This window comes from Pseudorca crassidens, chromosome 10 (assembly GCF_039906515.1).
Source record: "Pseudorca crassidens isolate mPseCra1 chromosome 10, mPseCra1.hap1, whole genome shotgun sequence".
NCBI classification, from domain to species: domain Eukaryota; kingdom Metazoa; phylum Chordata; class Mammalia; order Artiodactyla; family Delphinidae; genus Pseudorca; species Pseudorca crassidens.
In genome coordinates, this window is record NC_090305.1 from 14984865 (window position 1) to 15007788 (window position 22924).

Below are 22924 nucleotides of genomic sequence, written 5' to 3' on the forward strand. Positions count from 1 at the left end.
GCTGTCTCCACAAACTAACATATTCCCCTCATCACCAATGCTGAGAGAAACAAATGATGCCAAATGCTTTTAGAAAATGCAATTTGAATTTTCTTTAAGATGACTAAGGGTTTTGGAAGCTGGGTTGAACCAAATACTACAGTTGGAAAATTTTTAAATGAGAAGTGGAAGAGAAAAGGCAAGAATGTAGAGAGAATTATAGACAGATAAGGTCCCTGATACCAGACACATCCTTTTAAAACTACACTCTGAAAAACAAAGTTTAAAAAAAAAGGCAGGGGGGGGTGTGTGTGTGAAATGCTGAATTCAGCTTCACAAAGTAATGAACAGCTGGAGTGTTTCTGCATGATTTCCCCTAATGTAACAAGTTTGGAATTTTTAAGTTTTGGGGAGGAGAGATGAGATGAAGTTCATGTTAGTTCTTGGTTATCTTTGTAGTAGTTACCTTTTGACACCTAGAAATCTTCACCTTGAAAGTCTAGATAATTGCGAGTCATCCCCAGGGCTTAGAGCATTAATAGTCCCACCTCAGGACCCGTTACCCATGGAAAGTGGAGGCATGTCTTGGCTCCCCGGGCACAGCCCACACCTCTTCACCAAGCATTTCAATAAGGACAAGTTCACGGGAGACCTTCCTCAAACACTGAGCTTCTGGTTCATTCAAATTTTTATTAGGCGCTGCTGGAAGACACTGTGGAGACAGGACAGAGGCGCCAGCAAACCATGAACATCTGAAGAGTTTAGCTGAGTGCATCAGGATCTGCTCCAGAGGTATGATGACCTCTTCTCATTTGCAGTGACAGAAACTTCTATTTCAAGACTGGCAGGGGCCCCACCAATCTACCAGGTCACGTTTCTAGGCAAAAGATGAACGGTACTGTTACAGTCTTGCCACGTTTTAAAGAACATTGCTCAGGCAGTAAATTGGCTTGAGTAAAATATGAAGCTCCTGACTCTGATTCCAGTGCCCCCGTGAGATAGTTTCAGCGCCCATGGGGGGTGGTAAAGAGGGTGCGATTCTCCCCAGTCGAGTGACTAAATAGCAGCTGTTCCCATAGGCAAGCAATACAAATGACTCTGCTTCTGAGACAGGCTTACAACAAATCCAAACTAATCTTTGTGAGACTGTGCTCTAAACGAGTAGTGTTAACAAGTACTTACTAAGACAGTTGCATTATTTTCTCTCCTCGGGATTTCAGAGCCCAGCAAACCCCTCTCACCCGCCCGTCTCCTTATTTTGTCATTCCATTGCAGCATCTTTTTTTTACTTCTACAAAGAAAAAAATGCCAGGAATCTGCACAAAGATGTGGCTGTTAGAAAAAAGAAAGAAACTGTTCATTCTTATTCAGGGCATGGACTGTAGATTCTACCTAATTATTTAGTACAAATCAGTAGATGACTTTGATACACAGGAGTTATGTAGGCACACCAAATCCCTGAGTCCATCACCTCTTTAACATTCAGGAGGTGAGAGAATGAGCTAGAAAGTCCAACTCAAGGTCTCATGCTGCCTGTAAGATTTCTCTTCTTTCTGCCAGTGGCCTTTTAATTCAAATAGAGCTGCTTTCCTGAAGGGTTCCTGCCATTATCCAATTCAGTATTCAGGATTGCTTCCCCCAGCTTCCAGCTTCTACCTGATCCAAATCAGGCCCAACTTGGTCACTCTTGTAAGCTGATAAAGAATTAGGTATAGGCTGTGACAAATGACTGATAAAAGAAACAAAGAGGTACCAGTTATCTGCTCAAATAATATTGGAGAAGTATTGAGACACTGTGGCTATTATTTTTATCTCGCTTCCATAATGTGTGTGTATATATATATATATATATATATATATATATATTTTGGTGACAACTTCCTGGTTGGGAAAGGAGGAAAACAGTACTTGCAGGAGCAGAAGACCATCAGAATGAAGTTTTGACCATCTTGATGAGGGAGAAAGGTTAGTTAAGAGCCTAGAACTGCAGAGGTTGGATGAATTACTGTGTGGAAAATGTACCCGCTCTCTTTTCCTTACATATTCCTTAGACGTCTGCCAATACTCCTTACTCTCATTCTGTTGCTCTTATGTTCTTTTCCTCTTCTCCCCACAAGCAAACAAATAAATTTTAAAAAGACAACTCAATGTCAGGGTCCCAACAAGAAATATATCAGAAAGTAGTACAATCTGAAAAGAGCAGGAAGTTGAGGTAAGGTGCCTGAGCTGGCATCCTGGCTGGGCCATTGTGACAGAGCTGCTATGTGAGCTCCTAAGTAATTAGAGATAATAATTTTTTGCTCAGTACGCCCTTCCTCCCCGCCAGTTTGGCACTATACCTACATATATGGTTGCCTCTGTCAAGAGAAATAGGGACAATAAAATGGTTTGCAGGGATCAAACAACAAAACATGGTATGATTTTTATCTCTTAGTTTCAAGGCAAGTATCAGTACAACGTAAACCTGGGCTGCTTCACTCATTGATTTCTCCTATTGAATGAATCTCTTTCATTCATTCCTTGGGGTTTGCTTCATCTCTTTTGACTTAATTTTGTGCCTACGCAGCGCTTCTCTGCATTTCACAAATTCTTTAGGCATGTCTCCCTATCTGCAGTTTTTGAATCAAGAGCAACCTGATGGGGACTTCCCTGGTGGTGCAGTGGTTAAGAATCCGCCTGCCAATGCAGGGGACATGGGTTCGAGCCCTGGCCCAGGAAGATCCCACATGCTGCAGAGCAGCTAAGCCCGTGCGCCACAACTACTGAGCCTGCGCTCTACAGCCCGCCAGCCACAACTACTGAAGCCCACGCACCTAGAGCCCGTGCTCTGCAACAAGAGAAGCCACCGCAGTGAGAAGCCCGCGCACCGCAGCGAAGAGTAGCCCCCGCTCGCCGCAACTAGAGAAAGCCCACATGCAGCAACGAAGACCCAACACAGCCAAAAATAAAATAAATTAACTAATTAAAAAAAAAAACAAAAAAAATGAGCAACTCTATTCACAAATGCTCTGACTTTTCTGAAAGGTTCAAGTACAGGGTTTCAACCAATTCCCTTTTACATTGAAATTGCTCCGGAGAGATCACGCTCCTGGGAGCTAAGACTCAGAGCAACAGACAGACACAAGACTATGTTTGTATGACATAGAACCAGTCACCTTTTAATTAACTGTTCATCAAGAAAAATATTCTAGCCAGTGAAGATGTCTGTCAGAAAAGTTGTTTGGCAAATTATATGAAAAAAACCCCATCATGTATGTTAATTTTTTATTATTTGTCCTAGTAGATGTAGACTTAGAAATATAGACATTAGTTAGAGATATGTAGAAGAAATAACAGATAAAAGAAATTCACTGATTATTTCTCGGGATCTAGAAAAAATGTGTTTTCAGTGAACACTCTATGGAACACTCTGTTTTTTACTCTATGTAGTGAGTAAAAAATTATGTATTTGATATACATATTTCTTAATGAGATTTCAACAAAAGGAACAAGACATAAGAAAATTGACAGCTTTTTCTTTACAAGTGAAAATTAGGTTTTCATTTATTTTTATTATTTGTCTATGATTTCCCTGTTTCTTCCTTTGCCTTTTGCCTCTAAAGGGCAAAGTAGCAAAATTCCAGAGTCCAGCTGTACTCTTTAAACTCATTCACTTAGCCCTTCCTGACACAGACTCCAATGTACAGGTAAACACCAGCTTTGTTTTTTCCAAGTTCTGTCCTTAATCTACCTTCATTTAAAATGTTCAAGGACTGATGATCCATAGAGTGAAGTGTGCAGGGTTTGTAAATGTCCTCCCCCTTCCCTTTATTCCTAACTTTTACCCATTTTTTTTTCTCATTAGCACTGCACTCGGACCACAAATGAAGGAAGAGACAGTAAAATCTGTTCAGTGTTTTGGTAGGAAGATCAGCTGTATTAGAAATTAAAAGGCGTGTCTCAAATAAGGTATGGGATTCTCTGTGGTTTTGCATATTCGTGATTAAGAGTTAGCTGTATTCCACCATAACCACCAGCCGAATGAAAGCATAAGAACTAAGTCTCTGAGCTGCAACATCTAATTTAATTCTGGGGATACTCCAAAAAGGGCCACTGTGTAAAGCAATAAACCAGGGTCTTCTGTTTTCTCCTTTCTCCCCACCCACCTCTAATGAAGGGGTAGCCCCTCCACGTAAATTTTAAAAGCAAATTTGAATGTTCTTCCTCTGCTAATAAGCACCCAGATGATCAAATACAGACATTACTCACACAATATCAGCACTGCTGAAACTACAAACACATCATTTTCTATTGCAAGCTGAGCAAGAAACAGCTATTTTTACGAATCTGCCGAGTGGTTTGTTTGTGTACATAGGGAGAGAGTGAAAATCACACCAGACTGAAAATCGTATTACACACATGAGGAAGATGACTTAACAGTCTGTGCACAAGTGTTAGATATGGAATGAAGTTCATCTGAGCCCTTAACAGCAGCAATAGACTCTAGGACTTTTCAATGGAAAGGTATTGTTAAGGAACAACTATTTTGTTGTTGATGTCATGATGATGATTTTTTTGTCTTGGTTTTCTGTATTATTTTAGATCAATTGGTATTGGGGCTTTGTCAAGAAACGTATTTGAGTAACTAATAACTGGTGACTACTCTTCTAGGAGTTAGTCCCCCTCTTATAGAAGCAAAAGCAGAATTTTATATATAACCACGTCCTTGGTATGGTCCACATTCTTTATGGTATTTGAAAAGGTTAGAGAAACCCACGGGGTGTTGTTTTTAGAATTAAATGAAATAACGTCAAATAAATTAGAAATGATGGGCACATATTAGATGTTCTATAAATGTTAGCTATAAAGGATAATATATTTCCAAAGTCTGATGTTTCTTCTTCCTAAATGGAATGTTCTCACTTTTGCTTCTCCATCATTCCTCATTCAGTGACATTGGGATGAGTAATTAATTGGTCCAGCCCCTTTCAATTTTTGTCCATCAGTCTGTCTCTCTCTGTGTCACTTTCCATATACAAAATGCAAAATATAAAGTTCAAAATGAAAAAAAGAAGTTTACTAGTTAGAGAAGAACAATTTCTCAAGATTCTTGTCAGAGAAAAATACACTTACCTTTTTAGTTTTTTTGTTTGACTTATTAAATTTTTAATCATGTTTGGTGAAAGGGGGGGAGGGGCAAAAATAGAAAATTAAACCCTAGGCGTTTTGCATGGGCAAACCTCTCTCTGAGTTAAAATAACCAACAACTTAGTCATTAAGATAAAATGAACTTAACTTCAGACACTGTAATCTCCACTATCTCAGTGTCCTCCATTTGCTTATGGCAATAAAACTGTGTTAAATATGTATTATTGGGGAAAACTCATATTTATCTTATATAGTGTGATTTTCGACTCAGGGGTGCCTAGATATCAATGATAAATGAAAAATATCTCGTATCTTTCTAATATACCCACATGTCTTTGCTAACACAAATGATCTGACAGAAAGCGATCATTTTAATATTTCAGGAGATTAGGTTTAGCTTTGCACGTGCATATATATGTACACATACACACACATGCACACACACATATATAAATATATGCATATATCCACATATACCTACACAAACACATATGTGCAAAGGAAGAAAGTTATACCAAAAATATAATGTCCTTTTAAAAAAATTAATATTTATCACAGATCTCACAGTTGATGTTTTTGGCAGTCCTATCTAAGCATGCAGATACCATCCAAACAAGTTATAGAACATTTCCATCACTAGAAAAGTACCCTTGAGTGCCTTTCCAAATTCCCATTCTCCAGAGACAACTTACTTTCTAAGTTCTATCACTGCAGATTAGTTTTGCCTGTCCTTGAAATTCAAATGAATGGAAAAATACAGTATGTTTTCGGCTTCTTTTACTCAACATAATGATCATTTTATGTTGTTGAGTTTATCATAATTTGTTCCTTTTTATTGGCATACTATATGAATAATCCACAAATTATTTACCCATGTTTCTGTTGATAAATATGTATTTCTTTATTTTCTGGCTATTCACAATGAAGCTCATATCAACACCTTATAAAAGATGTTGTATGGACATATGTTTTTAGTTTTCTTCTATAAATATCTAGGATTGAAATTACAGGATTAAGGGTAAATATATGTCTAACTTTGTAAGAAGTTGCCAAACTGTTTCCAGTATGATTGGATCACTCCTATCAGCAGAGTATTAGAGTTCCAAATGTTCCACATTCTTGCAAATATTTGGAATTGCTAGTCTTTTTATTTGGTCAACATAATTGATGTAAAATAGTATCTCATTATGGATTTAATTTGTTTTTCCCTTACAACTAATGATGTTGAGTATATATTAATGTTTATTGACCTTTTTTGAGAAGTATATTTTTAAGCCTTTTAATGATTTTATATTGGGTTTTTTTTTGCCTTTTATCGGTGTTTTGTAGAAGTTCTTTATATATTTTAGATACAATTCTTTTGTGAAATATATACATTACAAGTATGTTTTTCTAGTCTTAGGCTTGCATTTCCATGTTTAATTGAGTGTACAGTAAGAAGAATATTTTAATTTGGATGAATTCCAATTTATCAATTTGTATTTTCTTTGTATTTTTTCTAAGAAATCTTTGCCTATCTTAAAATCACAAAAATACTCTCCTATGTTTTCTGTGAAAAAGCTAAATGATCAAAAATTAGTTATCTGTATGTGGGTGACCCTATTCCTGGACTCTCTACTGTGTTACATTGATCCATTTTTCTATCTGAATACAAATACCACACTGCCTTGATTACTGCAGCTTAATGTAAGTTTTGAAATTATATAATGTTAATCCTCCAACTTTGTTCTTTTTCAAAAGTGTTTTGGCTACTCAAGTTACTTTGAATTTCATATGAAATTTAGAATCGACTTATCAATGTTAATCTCTAACAAAAAAACCCATAACTTCTGGAATACTGATAGGGTTGCACTTATACTATAGATGAACTTAGGGAGAACTGACAGTTTAAAAATATTGAGATTTTTGACCTGTGTACAAGGTATATCGTTCCATCTATTTAGACCCTCTTTAATTTTTCTCAGGAATGTTTTGTAGTTTTTAGTGTACAAACCTTGAAAATCTTAGGTCAAATCTCTCCTTTCACATTTTTGATGCTATTGTAAATGGTATTGTTTTTCTCATTTTCTATTTCCATTTGCTTATTGATAGTATATAAAAGTATAATTGATTTTTATACATCAATCTTGTATCATGCAAGGTTGCGAAACTCCCTTGTTCTAGTGGCTTTATATAAATTCCACTGGATTTTCTACATAGACAATTATGTCATCTGTGAGCAAAGACAGTTTTACTTCTTTCTTTGTCTTTTATTTCCTTTTCTTGCCTAAATGCACTGGCTAGACCCTTATGGACAATGTTGAGTGAAAATGATGAGAGCAAGCATTTTTATTTGTTGTCTGTTCCTCATTTTAGGAAGGAAGCATTCAGTGTTTCACTATTAAGTATCATGTTAGTTGTATGCTTTTCCTAAATGCTCTTTATTGGGTTGAGGATGTTCCATTCTATTCCTAGTTGGCTGAGGTTTTATAGAAATAGAGAAATGAGTGTTGGATTTTGTCAAACGCTTTTTCTGTGCTTACTGAAATGACCATATGAATTTGTTAATATGTTCAAGTGCATTTAGTAATTGATTTTCAAGTATGAAAGCAACCTTGCATTCCTGGGATAAACTCCACTTGGTCCTGATGTGTTATTATCTTTTTAACATATTGTTGAATTCATTTGGTAAAAATTTGTTTAGAAATGTCACATCTATGTTCATGAGAAATATTGGTCTGTAGTTTTCTTTTCTTGTGTTTGTCTGCCTTTGGTAACAGAGTACGTCTGGCTCATAGAATGAGTTGGGAAGTATTCCCTCCTTTTCAATTGTCTGAAAAAGTTTGTGTAGTATTGCTATTAATTCCTTTCTTCTTTCTTTAGGTTTAATTTGTTGCTCTTTTCTTAGTTTCTTAAGGTAAAGGCTAAAGTCATTGATTTGTGAATTTTCTTCATTTAATAACAAGCATTTAATGTTGTAAACATTCCTCTTAATGAATGCTGCATTAGCTAGATCTCACAAATTTTAATATGTTAAATAATTTACTTTTAATAATTGCAATATTTTATCATACTTATGCAGTCTTGATTTAATGATTTCAGTTTTCTGTGCTCTTAGTGGTTTTTGAATAAATTTCTATGTAGATTATAATTGATTTGCTTCTAATTTTTTGTAGAGATTTGTTATTGCTTTTATAATTTTTAGCAGTTCTAAGACCATTTAAAAATCATTCTATTTCCAAATAAAGTAAAAGAATGAAACCTATTACTTAACCATTTTAAAATCATTCTATCTCTAAATATTAAAGGCAAGAATGAAACCTTTAACACGCTTTTAGTTCCCATGCTTCCATTTAATAGTGCTTGGATGCATTATCTACAACTTTAAATACTATTTTTATGTATAGCATGAATACCTACTCTTTCAACAGTTGTTTTTTGACATTTAGATTTGTAATATTTATAAAACATTTACAAAAATTATTTTCACTTACCTTCACACTTAGCTGGCTTAATTAATCAATTCTTTACTATGATGATTTGCTCATTTTATGTTTTCTCTTTTGAATCATTTCTCAGGTAACTAGAGTAAGTCTTAAATAATTTTATTTCTAAAAAGTTCACTAAGGTAGTACATTTTAAGGCCTGTTTCTATAGCAAAAATTTTTAAAAAATCAATATATTTCTATTGCCTTCACAAGAGAAAAACTTTGCTTTTAAATTATTTAACCAAAACTTTTCCCCTCAAAATTCTGTAGATGGTCTAGAGAAATCCTTCACTGCTTTCCAATTACTCTTACACTAAAAGTTTTAGAAGAGATATCTAAAGTCAACCATGTTTAAAGAATTTTTTTAGATAACCAATTTATCTTTCTATCAGAATACATGTAAAATTTTTGCTCTTAATTTTCACATTTCAAAATTTTGCCAAGATGGGTTTTAGCTTGGCTCCTTTTAATTTTGCTTGGAATGTAAGGAGCCACTTTGATTTGAAGACACTGGTCATTTTTTCCCAGAGTATCTTCTTGGATAAATAATTGATTATTGCATCTATTCCTTTTTTCTTCTCTTTTTCAGGAATACCAATATTCTATGGGTATGACATAAGTCCTTTTTCCTCAATGTCTATCATCTTTCTAACCGTCTGTCCTATTATGTGTATTCTTAGAGGGTTTCTCTGGTTTGTTTGAAGATCAAAACATTCAGTCTCCTGACTATTCATTTGGTTCCTTGCTCTCTTTGATGAAGATTTTTATTTCTGCTCTTGTGCTGACTGTGTCCTTGCGATTCTTTTTTCAAATCTCACAGCTTTTTCTCCATCACAATACATTTTGCTCAGTTCTTTGGTCTTTTTCTCACATGTTTCCTTCTGCATTCCACTGAGGCCATCCAGGGTTTTCTAAAACCATATTCTGGCTTCTCTAGAAAATAACATTAAAAGATGTGCTGGTGTTTTGAATGTTTGTAACGATGCTTGCTTTTTCTTTATTTGCCGTGCGTTTTTTGCATACCAGCCATCCTGTAATGAGATTTCTAGCCAGAAATAATATTTTTTAATAAAAATGGTTTGTAGACTTCTCTTGGTCCCACTCAGTGTCTTCTTGAGTATTGGTAAAATCCTTTTTGGAATCTGAGTCTGGAAAATATTCATGGTCACTCTTCCTAGTAAAAGTTCCAGAACCTAGTCCGCATTGAACTCATGTTATTCTGCTAAATTACTTGGAGTTAATTCTATCTGTGCTATTTCTTTCACACCCTGAACCTACTGAATACATGCAAAAAAAAACCCAAAAGTGCCAAATTTCCACTCTCAATGCTCTTTTTGTCTATATGCTAATCAGTGTGGTATACTTCTTGGAATCATACCTCACGGGACACAATATACTATGATATACTGTTTCCCATCCACCCCGATTGCTGCCTCCTTACATGTTGTTCTCTGGGAATTGTTTCAAAGTGTACACACAAGACAAGATGCCAGTGGGCAAGGGGACACGTAGAAGTACTCTGCCTCAGATGCAGTGCTCACAAAGCAAACTACTTGCTTTCATTTGGTACAACCCAGAGCCTCTGAATCAATGTCCTACTTTTACAGGCTGGCAGTCTTGGTTTCTAAAGAAGAGTTCACGGCATTCCCTGTTAAACTCCACAGTTATTTTAGTAAGTGGAATTTGCTCTCAGATTTGGCAAAAGTGGCCTTACAGTTTTTGTTTTTATTTTTAGGTTTTTGTTTGTTTTTTCCTATATCTTTCGGGAATTTTAGGGAAAATTCAGAAATGCTGTGTCACTGTTGGTGGGAATGTAAATTGATACAGTCACTATGGAGAACAGGATGGAGGTTCCTTAAAAAACTAAAAATAGAACTACCATACGATCCAGCAATCCCACTACTGGGCATATACTTTGAGAAAACCATAATTCAAAAAGCGTCATGTACCACAATGTTCATTGCAGCTCTATTTACAATAGCCAGGACATGGAAGCAACCTAAGTTTCCATCAACAAATGAATGGATAAAGAAGATGTGGCACATATAAACAATGGAATATTACTCAGCCATAAAAAGAAATGAAATTGAGTTATTTGTAGTGAGGTGGATGGACCTAGAGACTGTCATACAGAATGAAGTAAGTCAGAAAAAGAAAAACAAATACTGTATGTTTACACATATATATGGAATCTAAAAAAAAAAAAAGGTTCTGAAGAACGTAGGGGCAGGACAGGAATAAAGACGCAGATGTAGAGAATGGACTTAAGGACAAGGGGAGGGGGAAGGGTAAGCTGGGACGAAGTGAGAGAGTGGCATGGACATATATACACTACCAAATGTAAAATAGATAGCTAGTGGGAAGCAGCCACATAGCACAGGGATATCAGCTAGGTGCTTTGTGTCCACCTAGAGGGGTGGGATAGGGAGGGTGGGAGGGAGACGCAAGAGGGAGGAGATATGGGGATATATGTATATATATATAACTGATTCACTTTGTTATATAGCAGAAACTAACACACCATTGTAAAGCAATTATACTCCAATAAAGATGTTAAAAAAAAAAAAGAAATGCTGTGTGAAGGACAGCTTATCAGAAAGCATTTTAAACTGGAAGACCTTTAAAGTCCTTCTTTGTGGCCATTTAAAGCCATCATTCATTCATTTCACATTAATCTGTCAGCAGCCACCTACATAACATGACTCTGTGACCCTGCCTTATTCCCATCTTCAGTGCTAAGTCTAATTAATCACTGTTTCTGAATAAGCTAGTTTCTGAAACTTTACTCAACTTACCACTGCAGAAGTCTTATAGGAAGAATACGACCTCTAAAACCATTTCACTAAAGTCAGAGAAAGAGAAAACTCATTCTGCAATTTTTGAGTGGGCTAAAATTGTAAATTTTCTCTTTATTATCTTTTCACTGTTTTTAGCATTGCCAGTAGAGACCTCTTGCCACCTTAATGAGGGATGAAAGGAACTAGCATGGAAGACTCAAAATGACATTGACTTAGGATTCTTGAAATTTAGGTTCTAATCCTGATTCTGTAACTAACAAGCTTTGTGACCTCGGTCAAGTCACTTAATCCCACTGGATCTTCGTTTCTTCATCTGTACAATCAATGTCTTTTTCAACTCTTTCATTCTACAATGAGAGAAAAACTGTACACAAACTTCCATGAAGTGAAAGCCATTGACAAGATACCTCAGAGTACCCAATTATCTCACATGGCTCCACATTTCATAGTTTATATAACTTCCACCTTCGAGATCAACCTTTTCCTTCATCTGGTAGAATTCCTCTGAAGTCAGAGGCTACACGTTGAATCAGACTAATCTCCCTTTTTCATGATGACACTATAGTGCACTTCTGGTTACCAGATTCTTTTCTTGACGTTTTCAGCCAATCACTGCCTGAATCATTTTTCTGTTCCCACAACCAGAGTCAGCTTCACGGACACTCAACCTGTGTGGTTGCCTGGTGTCCCACATTTGGCACACCAGTGCTCTGAGGCTGGAGTCCTTGTGGTCAGTCCTGCTACCTGCTGGTTGATGTCCCTTAAAACTGGACCTCTGACTCTTCTCAGGTCATTCCAATGTGACCTTCACCTTCCCAGTCACCTTCAGCTTCTGGGATGGTTATGTACCATTTTCCTACGTACAGAGTCTGCTTAGTCATCAGCTCCTGGACTTTGTAGTAATCAGCCCTCAATGAATTGGGCTCCAGTGTTTTATGTGGTCAGGGACACACAGTAGAAAAGACCCATTTGTTCTTTGAAACTGATTTTTGCTCATTTTATATTTTTTGAAGACAGAATAACTCAGAGAAAATTCAGATGTTACTGGTTTCAAGTACAACCCTGAATCCACCTTTTCAATAGACAGGCTATAACATCTCATCGAGTTAGCCCTGAAACAAAGGTCAAGCACATTAACATGTAATTCCTTTAGGTACTGATGAGCAAATGGACCCCCGAGGAGGATACGGGACCTGCCTATTATCACACAGCTAGGTAGTAACGGAACTGGAACTAGGATCTTCTGACTCCTAATATTTCTTCCACTACAGGTGATGTTTCTGATTGGGATTATAATATAGAAAGTGTTCAATCTCAGGTATCTAGGAGGGGTGGGGCAGAAAGGTATCAGTGTCATTTCAGAGCCCGTGCTTCTCAGACAACCACAACCATCACTACCAGACCTGGTGTTATTTCCTTTACCAACCCCTCAGCGCCCACAGCCAAATAATAGTCCAGGTCCCGGCCAGCATCTGCATCACCAGGTGCTATTAGAAAAGAAGACCCTTAGGCCCCACCTCCAACAGGCAGAATCAGAATCTGCATTTTAACAGGACCCCAAGGTGATTTGAAAAAACTTTAAAGTTTGAGAAGCATCCACCTCAATTAAAAATGCTATTTAAATGGAGGGAGAAAGAGAGAAAGAGAGAGACAGAGAGACAGAGACAGAGGAAGGAAGGAAGGAAGGAAGGGAGGGAGGAAGGGAAAGAAAAGAAAAGAAAAGAAAGAAAGAAAGAAAGAAAGAAAGAAAGAAAGAAAGAAAGAAAGAAAGAAAGAAAGAAAGAAAGAAAGAAGAAAGAAAGGAAAGAAGGAAGGAAGGAAGAAAGAAAGAAAAGAGAAGGAAAGAAAAGTGCCACTAAAATGTTCTCATTCCGTTCACGTTTAGTATGAAGCCAGGGACTTTGCTCCATTGTTTCCTTTCCTCTTCTTCTTTTTCCTCTTTTTTTCCCCAAGGCTCTCTGTTGCTGTTGCTGTTATTATACTGAAGAGCTACATGAGACACAAAGTTTGGCAGCCTTCCCAAAATCCTCAGCATGTGGGAATAGCAAGTAACAAAGTGTTAGCCCCTGCCAACTGGTGGTTCCGTGTAAATGTCTCTGTTAACAACCAACACTGCTGCTAGCAGCCATCGGAGCAAAGCGGCAAATCTGTTCCTCTCTACGATGTGGAAACCACCACCGGAAGAGTCACCTAATTACTTGATTAAGATGTATCAATCCTGGAAATTGTTGATCTAGAACACTGAGTGTCTGACATTTAGCTCATTCTTGATTAAACAGAATAGTTTCATCTTGACTCGTATGTATCGTCTCCCAGTACTATCTGTCATGCAGAGAATGATTACAGTGGGAACCTTTTTATGGGGGAGAAGAAAAACAGTTTGGGGCCAAATCCTGTCTGCTGTCTCAAGTCAACCCTTCAATAAGTCCTTGTGGCAAAAATGAGAAAAGATGGATGGTCCTGGAAAGATCAGGATTCCAGAAATCACTGATAATTCTAATTCTATCTGGTCCAAATTCTATTTTGAAAAACACTGAGAATTTGCACCCATACCTAAGATACAAAGACCCCACCTCACCTCTAGCCTGTTTAAACGCATTGTTAAGGACAACTCTACCTGTACAGCCTCACACCCAAATCCCTCTCAAGTTCTCTCCTCCCACCCCCCCACCCCCCAAGATGCAGTTTATCTGGTTCAATCATTACCTACTTGGGGCAGGAGTAGATGGAATTTAGTGACAAGATGCTTCTTTCGGTCATGCTGTCACATCATCACTTTAAGAGCAGCAGGTGGTCCACCTTAGGGGATCACCGGCACCAGGAGCTGAACAATAACGAAAATAATTTTTCCAAAAGATTGAATTTTCTTTGAAAGCTAAGGTGAGAGGAAAGAAGAACAAGATAACACCCCCAGGAAGTCATATCATGGCCAGTTATTTTAAAGAAATACTTTCTACTTTTAGCTGAAATAAATGGGTCCCACTTCCCTCCGAGAAACACCTTCCTTGATTTAAAAAGGATGGAAATTTGCTTTTATTATCAGCTTCCTGTTGACATTCCAGTAGAGTCATTTGCCGTAATTTCATGGTATCTTTTTCATATTACTACCTGGCCGTCGTCACATGTATAGAAACACAGGAATGACTACCTAGAATGATGGCAGTCTTCCTTCTGCTTCACAAACATGAAGAAATGAAACAGGTGGCAAGACAATATTCTTTGTGGCTACATGTACTTCCAGAAAAGTTACCCTGCCACCCAATGCTAACGCACTGCAACCAAGCCATTCATATGACCTCAGGTGTTAAAGAGAACGGAGTTGGCCTATTTGGTGTCATCAGAGTCTAAGAACTAGGATCCAGCATGAGGAAGAGGCTTCAGTGGCTCACTTTTAGCACCATAAGTACACAAATTTGTCTCTGCCGCCACACAGATGGATGTGCAAGCTGGAATAATTCCCATTTTGCCAAAACAATAGGTAGAATTTCCGGAGTCAGGCTCCCCTGTCCCACATGGAAATGGCATGACAACAAGGTTTACTGTATCTTGACCAACCCTGAGCAAAATCGAAGACACTCTCCACTTTAAATATTGTATCCTATTATCATCGTCTGTGCTCTTAACTATTGCAATATCACCTCCCTGTCTCCATAAATATTGAAAAGGTCTTAAGTGTCTAAAATACATTTCCTAGTCTGCCTCTCACAGTGAAAAATGACTCAACGTCCTCTTACAATGTGTTCTTATTTTGGCTTCAGAAAGGTCGTCATGGTATATAGGTCACTGGAAAAATAGCTGCTTGTCCTTTGCGGCAGTTCCACCGTATTTAAACAACAACAACAAACACAATCCATCCATTCCTAGGGATGGTAGCTGATAACTACTGGTAAGAGGAAACATATAAAGTACATCCATCTGAATGGACATTGGATGGGAAATTACTGATGATTCTGAAACAAGGCAATTAGCTTCCAGATTTCCAAAGCTATTCCTGGCTATCTCTTCAGATCAAAAGCTCTATCCAGTCCAGGTAAGTCCTCATGGCTAGATCTGTGTCACTTGGCTGACCTCTGTCTATGAAGTAAGAACTAACCACCTACTGGGGGCAAGTTGTCTGGGAAATTCCTAGAAGAGTATTTTTTCCCCCAAGTTGTGTGTATTCCTTTCCTAGTAGAGGATTATTTACAGTAAAAGAAGATGCACAAAATAGAATCCAGGGGAGGAAAAATATCTCTGAGCTTTAGTGTGATTTATAGCCCAGGAGATCATTCTTACACAGAAGCAAGGACAATGGAAGCTTTAAGTAAACCTCACACACCTGACTGCTCTCTATCGTTCTGACCTTTTTGTTTCCTTTCTTCTCCAGGGCTCTTCTCTTAATTCTCTTACCACATTTTTAACTCTCATATGTTAGACTCCTTTTCTCTACCCAGATACAGTACCGTTCTCTAGCATTTCATCTTTTAATCTCTTCTCTTCTATTTGCTCTCCTTGGACAATTTAATTTACTCTCGTTCAAATATACAGCATCAATTCCATTCTAGATCAGACCTCTCATTCATCTACACACGTACGAAAACCAAACGCAAAATCTCATTGTCCTTAAGCTTTCATCTCTCCGTCCCTATGTTTCTAAGCACAATCAACAGCATCTATATCCGAACTAGAAACCTGGGATCATTCAGCCTTCTCTACTAGACTCTAAGAGGCGTAGCTGACAGGACTTTGTTAGTAACTCTTGTACACCCAGTGCATAGCAAAGTACCCAGCACATTGCAGGTGCTTAGTAAATATCTAATCAATAGATTAATAAATTCTTGATTCATTCTTTTCCCCTGCTCTTATTATCCATTTGGTTACCAAATTGTGTAGTTCTATGCCAGAAGCATTGCTGGAGCTCATCCTCTTTTCTACATTTCTAGTGTCTCTGCCTTGGACCTTTCTTTTCTCGGTTTCTTACGTCCTCTCATGGTAGACCATCCTCCACATTGCCATAAGGGTTATCTTTCCAAAACAAATTCTGACCATGTCACTCACCCATGGGAAAGCTCCTGTTGGCCTTCCACACTCTTCAGCCCAAGAGCTTCTGACCATCTGCAATTTCTTCATGATAAACCTTCTGCTCTAGCCAATTGGACTTGCTTCCATTCTTAACCACAATGCTCATTTCCCCCTTTCCCATAGATTCACTCAGGCCTTCTTGTTTGCTTGGAATACTCTTCCACTCCTCTCGTCTCATGGCAGGGCAACTCAACACCATCTCTTCTGTGACGTTTTCTATGATCCCCATGGATGGCTCTGTGTGTGCACATTGCAATTTGTCCAGCATTCTCTCAAATAATTTTTATATTTTATAATGTCCATTTTGCCTGCTGCATGGTGAGTTCCTTAAAGGAATAATCCTGCTAAATTCGTTTTTCCTGTCCCTACTTTCAAACAGGAGTGTAGCATACAGTGGTCATTCAGCACATGTTTCAAAGTGAGCCCTTGTCTGGAACATTGAGAACAGACACTCTAAGTCTGAATTGACTAAGGAGTAGAAGGATGTTTTCACCAAATTCTGGAAGACTTTAATATACTATAAAAAACTAGTGATCAAAGCATTGTTACTATTAAAACCCAGGTCCACAATGGAACAGGGCAAAAGGCTGAGAGAAGAGACAGAGAGAGAGAAGTTAAGAGTTTGTTTTTATATCTGTGAGAATTACTTGGACAATTTTACTTTTCTGACCTTGAACCATAAGCTTCCAAGAAGTCCACCTACACATGCTTCCATGATGAGGTCAGCATGAGGCACACTCAGAGTGCTTGCCACAGTTGTTTATCTAAGCAGGAACAAGTAACAACTGGTACAGTTTCAACACTACAGTTAAATGAAAAATGATTTGGCACAGACTTCAAACTATGTTACCATAATTGAGCACTTGGGTAGGGGTAGGGACAAACTTTATTCTACTTTTCTTCCTGGAAATTATTTACTTTTTCTCTATTGACGGTGTATCACAATCCTCTGAACAGGTAGTAATAGATAGGTGTATATATTCAGAATGTGTCATTATGTACATCTATCTATATTTCCTTCATTCCATCAGCAAAATAATTAAAAAGTTTCATTTCCAGGGGACTTCTCTGGCGGTTCAGTGGTTAAGACTCCTCGCTTCCACTGCAGGGGGGCAGGGGTTCGAGGCCTGGTCGGGGAACTAAGATCCTACATGCCATGCGGCACAGACAAAAATAAAATAAAATTAAAAAAAAAAAGTTTCATTTCCAATTGAATGAAAGTCAAATTGTTCTCAAAAATTGAAAATAGTGTAGTCTGCTTGAAATAATCCTATGTCTTCTGAAGATCTTTGAATTGAGCCTTTGTATACAGACAACAAAGGCTCATAGTTGTGTTTTTACAATTTTAACTCACTTCTGTTATCCTTTACATTGAGCCCCTCATGGTATACTATATCTAACATAACGAATACCTTGCTTGTATACATACATCAACTTGTATGCTTCCTTCAGAAGGAACTAATAAAGAACTCTATTATTTGATCTGAAAATGACCTGTGAAAAGAGCATTGCATTCACTAGATACATAGTACATTTCTTCTATTTGAATGAATGAATGACATAAAGAGACCTAGCATCTTTCATTGGGGATCTGGGGCTCAACAGTCACATGGGAGCCTTGAGGCACTGCTAAGCCACAGTACTTCTGCCATATTAGGATTGGGGAGGAGTCTCTCAGGTTCTATCAAGACCAGTCCTCTCAGCATTCATAGATATGGATCTCTGCCAGAGGTAATCTCTCCCCACTAATGGCCCTGATAGGACTTAAATTTGAGTCCTTCAGTTTGAGACAGATATCATCCTCTCACAACTGGAGAAAGATGTAAAACGCAACTGAGAAAAGAGCACATTGATTTAACATTATGATAAGTAGGAATTAGTAAACAGGGATCAGAGCTTTCCATAAAGACCTTTTTTTTTGGATGAGTAATATCAGGGAAAGTGAGAGTAAGAAGGAATAAAGAGAAAAACAAATAACCATATGCTAACACATATGTATGGAATCTAAAAAAAAAAAGAAAAAAATGGTTCTGAAGAACCTAGGGGCAGGACAGGAATAAAGACACAGACGTAGAGAATGGACTTAAGGACATGGGGAGGGGGAAGGGTAAGCTGGGACGGAGTGAGAGAGTGGCATGGACATATATACACTACCAAATGTAAATAGATAGCTAGTGGGAAGCAGCCACATAGCACAGGGAGATCAGCTTGGTGCTTTGTGATCACCTAGAGGGATGGGATAGGGAGGGTGGGAGGGAGATGCAGAGGGAGGGGATATGGGATATGTGTATACGTACAGCTGATTCACTTTGTTATAGAGCAGAAACTAACACACCACTGTAAAGCAATTATACGCCAATAAAGATGTTAAAAAAAAAAAAGAAGGAATAAACCTAGAAAGGATAGAGAAATTCCAACCTGAAGAGGGACAGTGCAATGAAAGAAGATTTAAACAAATGAAAATAAACTTTCATCTATTTAAACCCTTTTCTCGTGTCTGATATAAATGATAAACATAATAATAGTGATAGCAATAATAATTGAGTGTTATTATATGTCATACACTGTGCTAACCGTTTTTCATAGGGTTATCTGATTTACTCCTCTTAAAAGCATCCTGGGAGGCAGGTAATACTATAGTCATTTCACAAATAAATAAAGGTTATAGATGTTAATTAACTTGCCCAAGGTCATGTAGTTAAGAAGTGGTGCAACTGGGACTGAAACTCAGGTCTGTCAGCTTCCAAATCCCACGCTCTTTACACAATGCTATGTTTATGTACTGTTCTCCACATAGAAAGTTCTTCAATGTAGCCTCTCCTACTCCAATTACCACTATAAAGCATAATAAAATTTAATGACGATTGTGGCAAGGCTGGACACAAGCCAGAAACGAGTTTGGTCTTAAAGATTTTATAGAAAATAACACTTTGCTTATCTGATACCTAGGAGCACACTACCAGCTTGTGGTCATAATGAGGCACTTTATATGAACTCAGTGGACAGGGCAAATTGGAAATTTGGTTTGTGATTGGCTGCAGCTCCATTGGCCAGTTGACTTCAGCAAAGGAAATCAGTGACCCTAACTGTGAATTGGATGTGGCTTAGAGGTGCTTACCAAGCACCTTCCCTCAGCTAGCGAATTTTTCTAATTAGATTTGCATTTAATATTATCAACTACAACCACTTTGTCTGTAATAAGGATATAACAGGTAGGAGACTACCTCTTCAAACATCCCATGGAATAGAGCTGCCCATCAAATAATCTAGAAATCCTAAAGTTGCTTCTTTTATTCTTCCAAGATCATTGATTATTAATTGCACATTCATGAGTTTTGAAGAAAGAAACGCTATTAATTTGGCTTTGTGGGGGAACTTATAAAATTGTGCAAGAGTCAGAGAGACTGATGAGAGGAAAAGATTAATATCCATGTAGTGCCAAGAGGGTGACTAATGGGATTACTTTCTTATGAATCTGTAGCTCTCAAACTGTTGATTCTAATTTTAACAAAACAAAGCAGATTTGAAGCCCATGCATTGACTTTCTGCCCAAGAATATTTGAATATTGTTTTTACTGGAATTAGAAACTTGGTTCCAGTAATGAGGAGAGCTTTCCCTACACAGAATTAGATAATTATTATACTTGTGAGCAAATTGGCCTCTAGCCACAATGAATAATACATATGGGCACAGAGACTAAAATGTTACTACACAGTACTTTTTATTGAGTATTGAAATACTAATCAACCAGAAGCATAAAAGCATAAGGAATTCATTTGTTATTGCAATTTCTCCATATTTATAATATTATAGTAATGAGTGTGTTTTGTGGTACTTATTTTGCTTCCTTTATTTGGATTCAGTGTGTCTGCATTGCTTTCATTTTTATTTTTTTGTCTTTTGTTTCTGTCTTCCTGACCTAAACACAAATATATATCTATTTATACCTATCTAATAATGAGAATACATTATTCAATTAATTTATCCCCAGTAATCCTCATTAGGGTTTCCTTTTAAATATAGCAGGAATTACATCTCCACTTCACTAAAATAAGCGTTTCATTTTGAATCGAAGATATATCTAACAGTGTCTTTCAGCTCCTCCTAAGGGAACCCACCTGTCAATCTTCAATACAGTTAGAAGGATTCCAAGAGAAAAATGGAGAAGTATGAAAACAGAGTTACCCTTATACGACTGACAGGATAGACAAAGACTCATTTGAATGTATAATAAAATAGGCATTTAAAAAAAAAACCCTGATATCATTAGCTGTGTAACAACCATTCTAACACTTAAAGGTATTATTAACTCTCACATTTCTGTGAGTTGACTGGGCACAACTGAATGGTTCTTGCGTGGGGTCTCTTAGGCTGTTGCTCTCAGACTCATTTGGGCTGAATGACCAAGATGGCTCACTCCCATGGCTGGGAATTGATGCTGGCTGTTGGCTGGGAGCATATGTAGGGCTTTTCCATGTATCTTAGTCTTCTCACATCATGGCAGCTGGGTTTTAAAAGCAAGTGTTCCAAAAGACCCAAAGTAAAAATATATTAGTTATCTATTGCTGCATAACAAATTACCACAAACTTGGTATATAAAAAGCACCCATTTATCATCTCACAGTTTCTGTAGGTCAGAAGTCTGGACACATCTTACGTAGCTGGGTCCTCTGCTCAGGCTCTCAGAAGGTTGCAATCAAGGTGTCAGCCAGGACTACAGTCTCATCTGAGGCCCAGAGTCCTTTTCTAAGCTTGATGGTTGTTGGTAAAATTCATTTCCTGTAGAACTAATGGCAACTTACTTCTTCAAGTCCAACAGGGAGTGTATTTGAGTTCAGGGAAGGTCTCAACTAATATTTTTTTCAAAGAACAGCTTTATTGAAATATAATTCACATCCCATGCATTTCACTCATTTAAGGTGCGTAATTCAATGGTTTTTAATATATTCACAGAGCTGTTCAACTATCACTACAATCTAATTTTAGAACATCTTTGTCATCCCCAAAGAAACTGCTCCCAATAGCAGTGACTCTCCATTCCAGCCTTATCTCCAGCCCTACACATCTGCTAATCTGTTTTGGTCTATAGATCTTCCTGTTCTGGCCATATTAATGGAATCATCCATTATGTGGTTTTTATGACTGGTTTCTTTAACTTAGCAAAATGTTTTCAAGGTTTGTCCATGTTGTATCCTGTATTAGTACTTCATTCCTTTTTAATGCTGAATAATATTCTTTTTTATGGATATACCCCATTTTATTCATCTGTTCATCAGTTGATGTACATTTGGTTTGCTTTAGTTTTTGGCCGTACCACGCAGCTTGTGGGATCTTTGTTCCCCAACCAGGGATTGAACCTGGGCCACAGCAGTGAAAGTGCTGGATCCTAACCACTAGACCACCAGGGAACTCCTGGATTGCTTCTACTTTTGAGCTATGGTAAATAATTCTTCTGTGAACACTCATGTGGAAGATTTTCTGTGCATATACGTTTCCCTTTCTCAGGGATTTATAACTAGGGGCGGCATTGCTGGGTTCTATGGGAACTCTAAGTTGAACAGTGTCAGGAACTGGTAAACATTTTCCAAAGTCTCTGTATCATTTTACATTCCCACTAGCAATGTACGAGCATTCCTATTTCTCCTCATCCTCGTCAACACTTGTTGTTGTCTGTCTTTTTTATTATACCCATCCCAGTGGGTGGGTAGAATCTCACTGTAGTTTTGTGTCTCATTTCCCTAATGACTATCGATGCTGAGCATCTTTTCATGTATATCTTCATTGGGAAAAATGTCTATTCAAACTCTTTGCCCTTTTTTTTAGTTGGGTGATTTATATTTTTATTATGGATTTGTAAATGTTTTTTTATATATATTATGAACAAAAGTCCTCTATCAGATATACAATCTGTGAATATGTTTCCCATTCTGTGAGTTGATTTTTCACTTTCTTGATTATGACCTTTGAATCACAAGGTTTTGATTTAGATGGAGTACTGTTTGTCTGTTATGTCTTTTGCCACTTGTACTTTCAAAGTTGTACCTAAGAAATTAATGCCTAATCCAAATTCATGAAGATTTACTCCTATGTTTTCTATGGGTTTTATACTTTTAACACTTACAATGATGTCTGTTATCCATTTTGAGTTAATTTTTGCGTATGGTGTGAAGAGGAATCCACCTTCACTCATTTGTATGGATATACAGTTGTTTCAGCACCATTTATTGGAAAGGCGGAGCCTCTTTTAAAAAGCCTACCTGATTAAGGCTGACCTAACCAGGATAACTTCCCTTTAACTCAACGCCAACTCATTAGGAACTTTAATTACATCTGCAAGTCAGTTTACCTTTTCCACATATGGTGAGATCTTGCATAGTCACAGATCCCACCCACAATCAAGAGGAGGGTGTAGCATAGGGCATGTACTCTAAGGGGTGAGAATTTTGGAGGACGTCTAAGAATTCCATCTGCCACAGGAAACTAGCATTGTC

At 37.5% G+C, this 22924-nt stretch overlaps 1 long non-coding RNA gene across 1 annotated transcript in view; it reads left to right on the forward strand.

The window, feature by feature from the left end:
* Nucleotides 1–22924, forward strand: part of LOC137231616 (uncharacterized) — a 286036-nt gene that overhangs the window by 249664 nt on the left and 13448 nt on the right. Inside the window, exon 3 of the long non-coding RNA XR_010946695.1 lies at nucleotides 3824–3927. This is a non-coding gene — a long non-coding RNA (uncharacterized lncRNA). The remainder of the gene's footprint in view (nucleotides 1–3823; nucleotides 3928–22924) is intronic.